Source organism: Budorcas taxicolor, chromosome 1 (assembly GCF_023091745.1).
Source record: "Budorcas taxicolor isolate Tak-1 chromosome 1, Takin1.1, whole genome shotgun sequence".
In the NCBI taxonomy this organism is placed as follows: Eukaryota; Metazoa; Chordata; class Mammalia; order Artiodactyla; family Bovidae; genus Budorcas; species Budorcas taxicolor.
In genome coordinates, this window is record NC_068910.1 from 90045959 (window position 1) to 90052378 (window position 6420).

Genomic DNA, 6420 nt, shown 5'->3' on the forward strand with positions numbered 1-6420 from the left:
AAATGTTCACCTTGAACAGAGTGGAGGAAAGGAATGCATTAAAAGGCTACTGAACTTCTGGTTGAAGACATTGTTAGTGAGCAATCATTTGTATAGTCTTTGGGGCAGAAGCTATAATACAGGAAAATGTATTCTCATTTTGATTTTTATTAAATACATATGTTCAATTTATGGCTTCCCTGGTAGCTCAGTTGGTAAAAAGTCTGCCTGCAATGCAGAAGACCTGGGTTCAATCCCTGGGTCAGGAAGATCCCCTGGAGAAGGAAATGGCAACCCACTCCAATATTCTTGCTTGGAGAATTCCATGGACAGAGGGGGCCTGATGGCTACAGTGCATGGAGTCACAAAGAGTCAGACACAAGTGAGTGACTAATATTATGTTCAATTCATAAGACTTTACCCAAGCATCCTTTAATTCAACAATATATGCATTGCTTTGGAAAAGGTTTACATTATGTGAAAATGCAGAATAACTGAAAATTGATGTGAAAGTTTAAAACATTAAAAGTTATTATTTAGATCCACAGACATAGAATATAAACTTATGATTACCAAAGGGGGAGGTAAGTAAGTGTTAGCTGCCCAGTTGTATCTGACTCTTTGCAACCTCATGAGCTGTAGCCTGCCATGCTTCTCTGTCCATAGAATTTTACAGTCAAGAGTACTGGAGTGGGTTGTCATTCCCTTTTCCAGGGGATCTTTCGACCCGGGATTGATTGAACCCAGGTCTCCTGCATTGCAGGCAGATTCTTTGCCTGATGAGTCACCAGGGAAATGGGGAGTTATAAATTAGTTTAAGATTAACATATACATATCACTATGTGATAACCAACAAACACCTATTATATAGCATAGAGAACTATACTCAGTATTTTGTGATAACCTATATGGGAAAAGAATCTGAGAAAGAACATACATACATATTTGTGTGTTTGTGTGTGTATGTGTATATGTATAACTGAATCACTTTGCTGTATACCTGAAACTAACACATTGTAAACCAATCATACTTCAATAAAAATAAAATAAAAAGAACTAGATCTTAAATAATAAAAAAATATTTTATTTTTGCTTTTTTTTGCATGCATTTCAAGATTTTTTTCAGATTATCTTTTTGTCTTCTTTGTTACTATTTTCCTGGAATTCATCAAACTGTGGACACGATTATACTATCCATTTTTAAATTTTTTTCTGAGCATGAGATAAATACCTTTTTCAAAAAATTTAGTTTAGGTTCACTTGCTTGGTATTTTATTTGCATAGGCTCATTTCACTTCCTTTGGTTAGCCATGCACATCTCTAATTTCAATGGGAATATTTGCCACTCAGGATCACATTACATTTCAGTGTCATTTGTATCAATTCTTTTTTGTTACAGGATTGCTTATACTTAATTCACTGGAAGCCATGACATCTTCAGCACTGTTACACCAGAAACAGTTAATTTTCAAGGCTGAACTGTTCCCATAGTTCCCACTGTAATTGCTGCTGATTATTTTTATGTTGTAATGAAGCGATAATGATCAAAGCACAGGGTATTTCTTAGGGATTCATGACTGGACGGCTTTGCTTTGGGCCATTAACCCCAGTCATTAATTCCCCTGGAAATGCATTGTGCTGAGGTCATTATTGTTAATAACAGAGCTGTATGAAAACATTTGCTCACACTCTGGAGTAAAACTGTTGATGATTTTCTGCCTGTAAAGTTCTGTGATTCAGAAAACTAAGAGTGATGAAGTTTGACCAAGAGAGAAAAATAAGTTGCCGCTCAGTGGACAGGAATATGATATATATTTGACATATATATAATATGATATCATGTGCATGTGTATATTTGTCTAAACATTTAATGTGCACACATGAGCAATCATTGGATCTTTATTTTTTGTCCTTGGACTGTATAAACATATATAACATGTGAATGTTTGTTTTTTATTTTTGATAATTTGTGAATATATTACATATCAGTTGAAAATTAAAAAGATTGCCATTACTAATTATAGTTACATTCTTCACTTTGCAAAACAAATACTGGGTAATTTTTTTTTTCCTAGTATACATCTGTTCCTTCTTTATACCACCTAGAGAATAAACATGAACAAAAACTAATTTGCAAATTAATTCTGTGTTCAGTAACAAATAAAAAATGCACTGTTTTCCTCATTATAATTTCCTTAAAATAATGACAATGATGAAACTGTAATTATCACACTCAAAATGTCTTATTTTATTGTTTTTAATATCCACTTCCCTGGTGGCTCAGACGGTAAAGCGTCTGCCTGCAATGGGGGAGACTTGGGTTCAGTTCCTGGGTTGGGAAGATTCTCTGGAGAAGGAAACGGCCACCCATTCCAAAACTCTTGTCTGGAAAATCCCATGGATGGAGGAGCCTGGTAGGCTACAAGTCCATGTGGTCGTAAAGAGTTGGACACGACTGAGCAACTTCTCTCTCTCTCTAATACCCTGTAGGCCTATCACTAAGTTCTTACCGAAAGAGTAGCCACAATGTGAGATTTAAGACTGGCTGGTTTCCATACCTCAGCTGTGTCCGACTCTTCGCGACCCCATGAACTGCAGCCTGCCAGACTCCTCTGACCATGGGATTCTCCAAGCAAGAATACTGGAGTAGGTTGCCATTTTCTTCTCCAGAGGATCTTCCTGATGCAGGGACTGAACTCCCGTCTCCTGCATTGCAGGCAGACTCTTCATAGTTTGAACCAGGGAAGAGATTTAAGACTGGGGGAAATTAAAAAGCAAAACAACCTACACTCTGCCTTAAAGTTCAAAGACCACTCCTAATCAAAGAAATATAATTGAATCTTCTCTTTAAGCTTCAAGTTAAGCTTCCTTAAGGTCAAGTTGTTGCCCTCAGAAAGAGGTTAGAAACAAGGAGACAGCTAACAGTCAAACTGGAATTGAGCAAAACTCAAGAAATTCTGTCCTCCCTTTTCTTCCATGTAAATGAATTTGTTTCTGTGACAGATGCGTCAGTCGCTGTTGAAGTTTAACTTATGGAGAAAGGTAATTTATAATATTTATTAAAGTTTTAAATTTGTACTTTTAAGACTATTACAGGTAATTGCTGTTTAGTTTTTATCTTTTATATTCTCATATATTTAAAACAAATAGTGAGAAAATAAACAAAAGGGAATGGGATACAGCTATGGAGGATTTCAGATATTTTCCCTACAAAATTTGCTCAATCCAATATAAAAGAAAACATTAGGTACCATACAGATGTAAATTTTTAGAAATTAACAAGCAGAAAACAACTTTGGTTAAATGCTTTTTTAAGCCCTAAATATAGCAGAAAACTAGTGATTCAATCTCTATTTCTCAAATAGGTGCAAATCAATGAAATGTGAATTAGTGGAAAGATCTATCCTCATTTTACAGATGAAAAAGCATGACTCAAGTAACTAATTTAATTGAGCTAAATCACCTATAGAACAGCAGAACTAGGATTTAAATTACTCTCAAGGCCTATTTTTCTCCCTTGTTCCACTTGGTTTTATCACAGAGAAACATTCACTAGTGGGTCATTTTTAGACACTTTCTAGAGACACACAGATGTCAATAGTAAGAAAACTATTTTTCAGTAGTTAGTATGATGGATAATCTTATGAGTCAACTTAGCTGGATCATGGTCCCCAGATATTTAGTAAAACATACTTCTGGATATTTCTGTGAAGGTATTTTTGGATTAAGTTAACATGTACACCCGTGGATGCTGAGTTACACATATTACTCTCCCTAACATGGTGAGCCTCATTCAGTCAGGTGTGGGCATAAATAAACCTTTTTCCACCTCTACCTATATGTATGCATATACACATTCTGTTGATGATGCTTCCCTGAAGAATCTTGGCTAATATGGATAGGAAAAAATGAAATAGGAAATGTTGTGATGAACCAAGTGTATGTGGAAAGAAATACAGATATGTAGGACATATTATGAATTTGAAAAGATCTTTGATTGTAGTTTAAAAGAGATAACTACCTCTTTCCTACCTCCATAAAAAAATAAATAGCAAAAAAGTGAACACCATCACAGAACCCTCTGAATAGAGTGTGGATTGATATGATGATTTAGTGATATTTTATTCATTCTTTCTAATACAGCACAATGCTAAAGCCACTTACAATTGGTATATCTAAACTCTGATTTCCCTTAAAAATCTAGGTTCATATGTAGTTTAAGATGAAAAAAATCCTTAGGAAATGCTCTTTGCAGAATAATTTTCTAAAAAATTATTGGCGTAAGATTGGTTTACAATGTTGTGTTATTTTTAGGTGCACTGCAAAGTAAATCAGTTGTTCATATACGTATATTCCCTTTTTTTTTTTTTTTAGATTCTTTTTCCATATAGGCCACTAAAGAGTATTGAATGGAGTTCCTTGTGTTATATAGTAGGTCCTTATTAATTTTCTATTTTATATTTGGTAAGTAAGTAAGTAAAGTCACTCAGTTGTGTCCGACTCTTTGCGACCCCATGGACTGTAGCCTACCAGGCTCCTCCCTCCATGGGATTCTCCAGGCAAGAGTACTGGAGTGGGTTGCCATTTCCTTCTCCAGGGGATCTTCCCAACCCAGGGATCGAACCCAGGTCTCCTGCATTCCAGGCAGACACTTTAACCTCTGAGTCACCAGTAGTGTATATATATATCAATCCCAATCTCCCAATTTATCCCTCCCTTGCTGCCTGGTAACCATAAATTAGTTTTCTACATCTGTAACTATGTATGTTTTGTGGATAAGTCAGACAGAAAAAGATAAATAGCATATGATATCGCTTACATATGGATTCTAAAAAAAGGGTACAAATGAAATTATCTGCAAAACAGAAATAGAGTTACAGGTGCAGAATAATTTTTGAGTAAGATATATATTTATAAATTTATGTGTATGTATGCATATATATATGGAAATGATAATTAGCTAAATAGATAAATGTGGAGGCTAGAGAAAATATCTTTTGAGATATATATTTCACAAAGACTTCTATTTCTTATAAAATTAATTTGCTGAAGAAAGAAAAAAGCTCTAAAAGTCTTTTAATAACAGTCTCTCCCAGAAGCTTCATATTATTTCAAAATTACATGTAATTATATACATATATATGTTGCTGCTGCTGCTAAATCACTTCATTCGTGTCCAACTCTGTGTGACCCCACAGATGGCAGCCCTCCAGGCTCCTCCGTCCCTGGGATTCTCCAGGCAAGAACACTGGAGTGGGTTGCCATTTCCTTCTCCAATGCATGCATGCATGCTAAGTCGCTTCAGCCTTGTCCGACTATATGCGACCCTATGGACAACACCCCACCAAGGCTTCTCTGTCCACAGGATTCTCTAGGCAGGAATACTGGAATGGATTGCCATTTCCTTCTCCATATATATATATATGTATGTATGTATATTCACGTTTTCATGCAGAGTGGGCTATCTGCAAAGAGCTCTGTTTTATACTATATTGTTTTAACAGACCACCCACACATACTTCAGAAATACTCATGCCTATATAGCTGCTTAAGGGGCTTTATTCTGTGACAGTCTTAATGGTGGAGGGGGTGGTGCATGCTTGTTTAGTCACTCAGTGGTGCCCAACCCTTTGTGAACCTTTGAACTGTAGCCGACCAGGCTCCTCTGTCCATAGGATTTTTCAGGCAAGAATATTGAAGTGCAAGACTATTCCAGGCAAGAATAAGGAGCTAGTTTCTTCTCCAGGGAATCGTCTCAACCCACGGGTCAAATCTGCATCTCCTGTGTCTCCTGCATTGCAGGTGGCTTCTTCACCCGCTGAACCACTGGGGAAGCCCCAATGGTAGGGGTGGTTTCCTCGAAAACAAATCATCACAGGGAATTGTTTGGAATGGAAGCATGCAGAGGAGAGTCAGCGTTCCCTATTCCTTGACTCTGCAATTAGTAAAGATGATTCCTTCTTTGGAGAGAAATGATGCTTGCTATTCCTCTGTATTTAATCTGTTATATTGTTAAATATCATTTCCAGTGGAGGCAGTGAGGGGAAGATAAATGAAGAAGAAGGCAAGAACTTGGAAAAATGATTGCGGATTCTTTTTGCCATAGATGTTTACTGCTAATTTTGCCTGAATAGAATGTTTCCTATATTTAAGGGGAGATATGGGCTTCCCTTCTGGCTCATTGGTAAAGAATCCACCTGTCAATGCAGGAGACATGGGTCTAATCCCTGGGTTGTGAAGATTCCCTGGAGAAGGAAATGGCGACCCACTCCACTATTTTTGCCTGGGAAACCCCATGGGCAGAGGAGACTGGCAGGCTATAGTCCATGCGCTAGCAAAAGAATGGGACACAACTTAGAGATTAAACAGCAACAACTTTCACACCTACATCTGTGGGGCAGAGACAGGGAGATGGCTCCCACTTTTAGACAGTTACTTTGG